The sequence below is a fragment of the Choristoneura fumiferana genome, chromosome 10 (genome assembly GCF_025370935.1).
Source record: "Choristoneura fumiferana chromosome 10, NRCan_CFum_1, whole genome shotgun sequence".
Taxonomy (NCBI): Eukaryota; Metazoa; Arthropoda; class Insecta; order Lepidoptera; family Tortricidae; genus Choristoneura; species Choristoneura fumiferana.
Window position 1 is genome coordinate 16137506 of NC_133481.1, and position 9762 is coordinate 16147267.

At 37.2% G+C, this 9762-nt stretch overlaps 1 long non-coding RNA gene across 1 annotated transcript; it reads left to right on the top strand.

Annotated features, from left to right (window-relative positions):
* The first annotated feature begins 2194 nt into the window (after positions 1-2194).
* On the top strand, positions 2195-5258 carry LOC141431642 (uncharacterized). Its single transcript, XR_012451742.1, has 3 exons — positions 2195-2398; positions 3404-3579; positions 5142-5258. It is a non-coding gene; the product is annotated as an uncharacterized lncRNA (long non-coding RNA).
* Positions 5259-9762: the final 4504 nt, after the last annotated feature.

A 9762-nucleotide genomic window follows, 5' to 3' on the forward strand; every position in this document is an offset into this window, starting at 1 on the left:
CGGACTACCAGGATGTCACTGCCAAATTATTGTATTGTCACGCAATTTACATAAGTATACCAAATTTCAAGTCAATCCAACTACTGAAAATTAGTCGAATTTTATGTACTTGCAAGATTTGATTACAGACAGACAGACAGACAACGCGACAGTGGAAACTAGATAAAAGCCTGTACAAACCGAACAATTTCGAGTTAGACTCGCGTGGAGAGGGCTCCATACGTTCCTAGATATAACGGAAATTTCCTACGATACTCTTTTAACTGGTATTTTTCGAATAATTTATTAGTTTTTTGTGAATCAAAATAATTTTAAGGCATGTATCACATACTTTAAGAACTCTACGTTTCGTAAGGATTCCGCTAGACGTCCATTTTGTTCATCTTGATTAAAAAGAACCATTATAGGTTCAAGAAATTGGACTGCACGTTGTAAGATGAATCAGTCATAATTTCCTTTTTATTCACTAACATTTATGGTCTTTAACAAATCAGACAGTAATAAGAGCAAATTTCATCTCGTTTTCAACAAATTGTATCCGAGTTTTAAAGCTAAAAGCTAATCCATTCGAAACGAGCTATAAAAATGATCACAGCATATAAAGCCAAGATAAGAAGGAATTTTGATAGGCTTCGTCCAGTAGCCGCGTCGTTCCTTGATTATAGTAATCTCAGGACCATCCGCCGAAGTGGTTATTTGCTCCACATTACTGCAGTATCGATTTCATTAGATCGCCTCCGATTTAATAATAAATCTAGTAGATGATAGATCGGACCGGATGGATCTCTTTTTTTTTTGTTTTATTTTTTTATACTTATTACGTAATAATCGGCGTGGTACTTAGGTTTGGTAGTTTGAAAATACGGGTTTTACAGGATGGACGGTAGCGTTTTTTTTGTATTTTTTTTTTGCTTATTTTTTGAGAGTTGATGGGTCTTTTTAGGGTTATATATTATAATTACTTATGATGAATAAGGCTCTGTCGTTTAAATGTTTTAAAATACATCATATTTATATAAACACTTTTAAATTTTGTAAAAATTAAATGTGTATTCCCTAATTTAAAAATTAATATAAAAATGTGAAAGAAACGTGTTTGTGCCGTTTGTACTCGATTTTAATATTGTCAAATTTTATTTTTTTCACGGTAAATTGTTTTAGTGTCGGTTTGCTGTGGGTACCTGCGCATAATTTTTATTTAGATACTTTAAATAGTATATTGTGGTCATTTAACCTTATCAACCCGTAATTTGATATTGTTATACTTTAGGGATCGAGACAGTATTTTTGCTTTTATTTTAACGGTACCTATTGTTAGCATTGTATAAATAAAATTATTTTTTCTTTTTCATTTTAGTTTAGTTCACAACACACTGAATGATAGGTGCGTAGTAATTTAGCAATAATGGACGAATACCGGTAAAACTTGGCTCAATATTATTAAAAAATTCCATCAAGTTCATAAACTACTTTTTTCCAAAACGCCATCGAGTAATCTCGAGGCGGTAAGAAGCAATTTTAGATTCAGATCAAAAAACCATAAAACGTGCAACGATAGCTAGCTTGGCGTACGTTACTTTAGCTATGCTATATTTTTAGTGATGTTGAAAATCAAACGATCAGTTGTTATTTAACTTGGTTAAGTAAAAACGTTAACGTAACGGTTGCTGTTGCCGCAAATGTCTTTTATCAGAATTGAATTGAAAATTAAACATACAAATATCAGTTTATTATCCTTGCATCGATAACATTTCCTATCTTTACCGCTAAATAGATGAAAATTGTAGCGAATTTGCGACAAATTAAATCCCAGTGGGTACCTATCACTATTGTACCGTTTTTGTCAAACTTAAAACCTAAAATTGCTAAAAGTGGCTCCGAAGCGGTAACGTTTCGTGTGTTCTACCTACCCCATTGGGAATACAGGCGTGATGTTTGTGTGTGTGTGTACCTACTTGCTCAATGGAATTAAATATTTGTAAAAAACTTAGATGATTTTCAGATCACAGGGTGGGATTTAACAGGCTGTGCGGGTGCAAATCTCAACCGGCAGTCGGAAAAAGATATTGGTAAAAAAAGTACGGACATTTTTGTAAAAGTTAACAAAGTTAAATTAACCGCCGTTATAACTTCGTTAAATAAACCATACCCAGCTATTCAGCGGCGCAGATTCAATTACGATACGAACCTCTCCACAACCAGGAGCGGGTCATTACAATAATAATTGTATCACGATCGATTAATTTATTAACGAGTTGGCCCAACTCTATTCATGTGTCGTATCCTTGATTTATGCGTATCGTTATTCTGTTTGTGGGTATTATTTTCTATATGGACTTATTAGTTAATTATAGAGTTTTCTACAGTGCAATTTGCTTGGTGAACGTTTGTATTGTAAGTAAGTAAGCTTCTACTATACTGTAGAAATGTTGTTTGGGTATTTTTTAAGGTTCCGTACCTTAGTCAGCAAAAACGCAATCTTTATAGGATCACTTGTGGTCCGTCCATCCGCGCATCCGTTTATCAAGACACTTTTTGTCAGGAGCGCGTGGAGACATCAAGCTCAAATTTCTATATAACAATCAGGTCTGCTTTCGTTTGGAACAAAAAAAACTTCTTAAAAAAGTCAAAAAGATAGAGTCGCTAACAAAAGTGATTCCATACAAATTGCTGGGCAATCAAGACCTGTCATGGCATTTGCGTCTGTCCTAGAACTTTGAAATTCGTTATGAAGACAGCTTTCAAATAATAAGAAAAGTTCGAAAATCCTAATTTTTTTATGTCAGTCTGTCAGTAAGCAACTAAAATTACCCCGTGCTGAGTACCTACATATTGTATAGGAGCAGGGCTTTGCTAACATTGAGTATCCGTAGATACCTACAATTTTCTGGGGACCCTTGGTATGCAAGTCCGAATCACACTTTTCCGGATTTTCGACAAGTTTTATGCCAGTTCTGTTTTTTTTATCTAACGGTCAGTACCTAAACCATCATTAACATTGAAACCTTACACGCCAACAATTCATCTAGAGTAGCATAGGTGGCACTTCTCCAAGGCAGTGACGAATTTATTTGAACCAATTACTTTGGTAATCAATTTTAAAACAGCTTTAGGCTCTCTTATAATTGAAAAACTGTCAACGCTAGCTCGGTTACAAGTTAACTAGTCTAATGAGCAATGATTTGAACTTTATGTGTATGGAATAAAGCTCTTAATTTTTAAGTGTTGAAATTTTAGTTCAGCATGTCATATGAAGATAAAACACGTCTTAATCGAAGCTAACTGTTTGTTACATCTGCTTATGAGCAACTTACAAATAAGTAGGTAAATTCAATTTTATTTTTGAAATGAACCATATTGAACTAACGTCCAGTGTGATGATATTTTAACTTTCAATAAACAGATGGCGCTGTCCAAGAACGTTGAAGTTCCTCGACTTTCAAAATGTCGTGTTAACTTCGCCTGCAATCAATAGTTGGCGTTGTTTGAGGGAACGTTTAACTTTGAAAATGTTGAACAGGCTGAACTCTTAAGATTGTCATCAATTCTCTTGAAGATGCACCTAATGCGGAAAAAGTCGTAAGTTAAACTTAGTTAAAAATTAAATTATTAAAAATATATTCGTGATTCATTGTAGCCTAGTGGTCTGATCTATGTCCTCTCAAGCAGACGACCGTGGTTTCAAACCCGGGCTTGCACCTCTGAGTTTTTGCAAATTCATGTGCGGAATTAAATTTGAAATGTACCATGAATTATGCGGTTCAAAAAAACATCATGGCAGCTAGGTAACCTGCACAAACCTGAAAAGCAATTTAATGGTGTGTGTAAAGTTCCCAATCCGCGCTGGGCACGCGTGGGAATTACGGCTCTCTCCAAAGTCTGCAATGGATGATGATGATAGTTTGACATCATACAGGCTAACAATTAAAACTTTTGTTGCCATCCTCTATTACCACTTTAGTTGCTCATCAAAACAATATAGAATCAAACTGGATCACTCCTTACGGTAAATGATTCAAATGACTCAACAAAAAAAACAAAACACGACCCTTTATTCATTCGAATGGAAACAAAAGCAAATCATTAGCACTGACCTTGCTAGCACCGTTAGGGAGAGCCTTTGAAAAAAAGATAGGGCGCTGTCTTCTGATCTTCAGGACCGCAAAAGGAGTGCGGCTTGATACGATGTAAGGGGCCATTTACATTAGCCACAAGAATGACTCTCAATTTTTGTTAATTTAAAAAACTAATATATTGAACCCCATTAATGCTACTAAATATTAGTTTGTTAGTAAATGTGTGTATGTTAGTTATTCTGTCACGCTAAAACGACTCTTGTATCCGTGAACCTCTAGACTCTGTTTTTTTATCGGTACAGCCCTAGGGGCTAAATATACTTCTTAAAACTTTTACTTGTTTCACTCTAACTAAACCCCTAAGCAGTGGCGTAGCTAGGTATCCAAAGGCCCTGAGACAAAAAAATAAACTAGGGCCCCAACTAAACTATTTAAAATCGTTTGTTTCGTATTAGCCGTGTTCCGAATTCAACGTACTCTAGATTTGTCATTTATAGTTTGTAAGTCAGAGTCCGAGGGGGCCTTACCATCTAAGTAATGATAAAGTAGGCCAGCAAAAGATCGTTAGAAAAATGAAAGATTACTTCAAAACTTTTGACAGAAGTAGATGGCAGTTGTGAAGCGCTAAAGTTACAGTGATACTTCGTTCGTGCAGTGTGTTGTCTCCTTTACACCACCGGCAGGGACGGTATGGCGTCGACATTTTGACTATAAATAAGTGTCGTATTGTATTCAATGTATGCCGCTACTGTTCGCTCGGCGGCGAACACAAAAGAATTTGGAATCTTATACCATAACTAGCTCTCAGTTTTGTCCGGGAATCGGTTTTAATGCACTTATATAGGTTTTAATAGCGTAGACATTAAAAGTCGTTGTTTTTGTAAAATTCACCTCTTTTGTAAGGGAAGGATGAGTAACAGAAGAGTAAGGTGATGTTGTAGAACTATTAATTTACTTATTAATAAATAATAACAGTACTAATGTAACAAGTGACTACTTAGAATAAAGAGCCCATGACCTCAAGCTTACTAATTAAGTTGATTGACATTTCTTATGAATTTGTAGACAAGATAACAATGCAAGGAACACGGAAATTTGTCGAAGAACTTATGTCACCGCAATCGCTTGAAGATGATGGACCTTGAGCGAAAAATGTCCTCGAGTTGCGAACAGGAAGATAAAAGTTGGTAGGTTTCCCACTAGACTGTCCTCATCGTGAGTATTACAGGCAACCGGTAGGTGCTGGTGGCGAGTTATAGTTCTAAGTGGAAGGTCTCTGCTCTACGGTGGACGTTTTCCGGCTGATGATGTATGTTATGTTGACAATAACTAGATAGCTTTTTTTTCAAAATTATACCGAAACTAGAATATATTTAACAAAACGGAATAATATAGCTTGGACAGGGAATTGAATGCGTGCTTTTATCGATATACACCAACCCGAGCATTGGCAGTAATATCAAAATTTCACAATATGTCCTCGAAACAGATATTATTCATAGTGAATCTTTTTGCTTTAAAACTTATTTTGTTTGAATTAATTACTATACTCGAGTTACAACTTTATAATTCTAATCAGTCTTACTAACAAGTTCAGTCCACAGCTCAATATAGCCGCAAGCCAGCTAACCCATGCGCATCGCTACACCAATTACGAAATTACGAATGATGTCAATCAAACACTATCGGTTGATATATCTGGCGCGTTAGGCTGTGTCATGTTAGGAACTTGAATGGTTGTGTGATCTCGGTAAGTAACTGTTGCATTCGTGGATGTAGATATAGAGTAGGACTAATTCACATACTTGAATCGGGTGCGGTTATAATACGACCGAATATTTGACGACCCGGAATGAAAACGATACGATATAGAAAATCAGGTAGGTATACAATTTAAATTATATATACAAGGTAAACAAAAGAAGACTTTGTCGCTTCAAAGCGATCTTTTCCAGGAAATCCATCCATCCATCCATGTATACATAGATACATAGAAAAAATGAAAATTATAACGTGTTTGCAAATAAGCGAACTATTAATTCGAATAATTCACGTGCATAGTATGGAAACCTTTGACAACTACTACTTAAAAAAGACTGGAAAAAAAAATACAGAGTGATAAGTCAAAATTGCTGCTAATTGCTGAAATAATCAGGATTATGATTATATTATACCTACGTACCATTGGAAAATATGTTTAAATTTATTATATTTAACTAAAATCGATACACTTAAATATAACGGGTGAATATTTCTACATTCCAATTTCAAATTATAGGCCTAGACATTCTGAACATATTATAATACAGCTAATACGAACAAAATAATCCCATGCGATCACGTAATTTGACATCGCAGTTCTGGTCCCAAAATTTGATAGCCGGTAAAAAACTCGTTGCCTTTATTATCCCTAATAAACAAGGGTAATTATGGAAGGACCATAATAGCAAAGGTAATGGCGCGATCATTAGTATAATGTTCAGCTGGAGGCTTCGCCTTTGCGTCGCCAGAGTCCATAATGTCTTGAGGTCCTTGATCAATATGGCCGTCATAAATGTGGAAGCCATTTCTATTAAAATTTATATGATTTCTTAGGGGACGCATGAAAAGACCAGAAATATTTTCCATACACCAGGTTTCGTACTCTTCTGCTTCTTCTTAGCCATTTTCTACCATTTTGGTGTAGGCCTCCTTCAGTTTTCTACACTTCTCTCTGTTCTGTGCTACTTGCATCCATTTTGACCCGGCTATTCCCTTGATGTCATCCTTCCATCTCGTCTGCGGAGGTCATCTCGGGCGTGTCGCGCCCCAGGGTGTCCACTCCAAGGTCTTTCTGCACCACGAGTCGTGCTTTCGAGCGGCGTGGCCCGCCCATTCATATTAAAAATGCTGAATTTACTGAATGTCTGAAAATAAAAACGTGCCTACTCAGTTGTCTTTGTTTTACTCGGTAGTCTAGTGGGTTGACATTATAACCTCTCAAATAAATAAGTAATTATAAATGAGTTTATTATTATTAGATTTACAACAGCCCCGTATTTTGAACTGAAACCTCAAGCTTTGTATTTGGAACCTATTCATATGGAAATTATTCTGTGTTATAGTTTATTACTTACGAGTGCCTACATTGATGGAGTCATTCCTCTTAAGTATTGATACCTTAATCTGGAGCTAACTAGATTGTTTACTTTGCAGAAGGTGTTTTTATTTATTTTAATCTTCATTGAAGTCTAACGTTAAGTTTTCAAACAAATGTTAATGACAGATCTTTATACGCTTAGTTAAACGGATTGCCTACCGACATTTTTTTTTCCTCTAGTACTTTTATCTCAGGACGGTTATACCAGTAGATACCAGTAGTCTTTCACTTCATCGACCATACCTGACATTCCACTGGCAGCAGGTTCTATAAAACAAAATTCAAACTTTTTGTAACACGCGCTACTTCATAGAAACTTGCACGCTCGATTTAAAATCAATAATGCGATCAAAAGATCACTTCTTAATCGCAGTCAGAGATCGATCAGTGATCTACAGAGCTTTTGTTGGACGAAATCGATTCCAATATCGATTAGGTACGTTGCGAATGGAACAGAATATTCCAAATGAAAGTAACCTTATTTCAAAAGGTATAAGACGGACAGTACATTTTTGTGTTGCAGTAAACCTGTCGTTTGACATTTATTTTTGTTACGAAAACCAAATTTCAAGGCAAAGGATTGAATTTGAATGAAAGAAATGTAAAAAAAAAACATTAAAGGGACGCCGCCGGCAATTCATTGGCTTTTTTTACATCCAACTGTGATTTTATTTCATAACGGTTTTTAGAAAAAGCAAAGTGCCTTACGCAATATTAAAAATTAACTTATTCACCACTTCTTTCTATCACACGGCATGAGACGAAGGTAGAGAGATGATGAATGCTATCGCAAACGTATGCGCGTTAGACAATACGGCCTCAGGAGTCATGAAAAAAATTTTTTTTGAACTAAATCATTTATTTGTTACGTTGAAAGTATTAATAGTGGAGTAACTCATCATCATGTCAGCCGAGAGACGTCCACTGCTGGATGTGCGGTCTTGTGATTTTCGCATCCACCGCGATCCCGCGATCTTAACCAGGTCGTCGCTCCATCTTGTTGAAGGCCTACCAGCAGTTCGTCTCCCGGTTCGCAGACGCCATTCGAGAACCTTCCGACTACATCAGCCATCAGTCCTGCGAGCAATGTGCCCGCCCACTGCCACGCATTGTTAAGTAAGGTCATTTATCACTTTTCAATGGTAATAGCCATTTTGAAAATGTTTTTTTTTCTAATAAAAATTAACGCAAGGAACTCATTAGATGTATTTTCATTTCTAGGCAGCATTTGGTCAAACCCTGTCAATCTCTTTCATAGTTGGTAGGACCTTGTGCAAGGTCGAACCGGATTACTACCACCATGTTGCTAGCTAATCCTGTCGTGAAGCAGCAGTGCTTGCACTTTTGTGTTTCGGCGTGGAGAGTAAGACAGCCGGTGAAATTACTGGCACTTGAGGTATCCCATCTTAGGCCTCTAGGTTGTCAACGCATCTGCAATACCCCTGGTGTAGCAACAGCTAGTTTATACATACCTAGTTCATATAAAATTACCGCGTAGTTCTTCTTTGGGACTTATTGTATGCACTTAGTTTGTCTGAAACCCAGTAGTTACTGGCCGAAGGAATGGGACATATTAATCAGAGACAAATGCACTATCTGCAGGGCGTATAACTCGGTACAAATATAGTGAATGATTTACTCCTATCGTATTTTGTCATGCTACTTCAGTCAGTTCAGTACCCATTAAGACAGTAGGGGAAGGTCATATAGAGAAATCAATATACTCGTAGAGTAGTTCATCCCAGCCTATATACGTCCCACTGCTGGGCACAGGCCTTGGGCCGTAGTTCCCACGCGGGGGGGGGGGGGGATTCCCAGTGCGGATTGGAAACTTCACACACACCATTGAATTGCTTTGCAGGTTTGTGCAGGTTTCCTCACGATGTTTTCTTTCACCGTAAAGCTCGTGGTAAATTTCAAATGTAATTTCGCACATGAATTCCGAATAACTCAGAGTTGCGAGCCGGGGTTTGAACCCACGATCCTCTGCTTAAGAGGCCATATGTCAAACCACTCGGCCACCACGGCGTACACCGGCGGCGGCGTAGAGTAGTTAACACCTAAGTTAACAAATTTATTTGATTTTTGTTTACAGCACATTCTTTACAGGTAATAATTAAATTTGCCTTGAGTAGTTCATCATCTTCATATCAGCTGTTGGACGTCCACCGTTTGACATAAGGCCTCTCTCATGTACCTCCTGTTGCTTCGGTTGTAAGCGGCTAGCATCCACCGTGAACCCGCGGCATTAACCAGGTCAACGATCCATCTCGTTGGGAACGTATTACGCTACGCGTACCGATCTGCAGTCTTCATTCGAGAACTTTTCACCCGCCCATTTCGGCCATCTCTTTCCTCTAACGTGTCTCCTTAGTTATGATTTGATCCCGTTTTTATAACGCCTATAGCACTAAGTCTCTGATCCATTATGTCATCACTGGCAACGCACACTGGTTGAATACTTTTATCTTAAAGCACTTGCTTAAGTTACAGCAGATTAACAACTCAGGGTTTTACTTCAAACAAAGGTATTATATTCCATGTTCC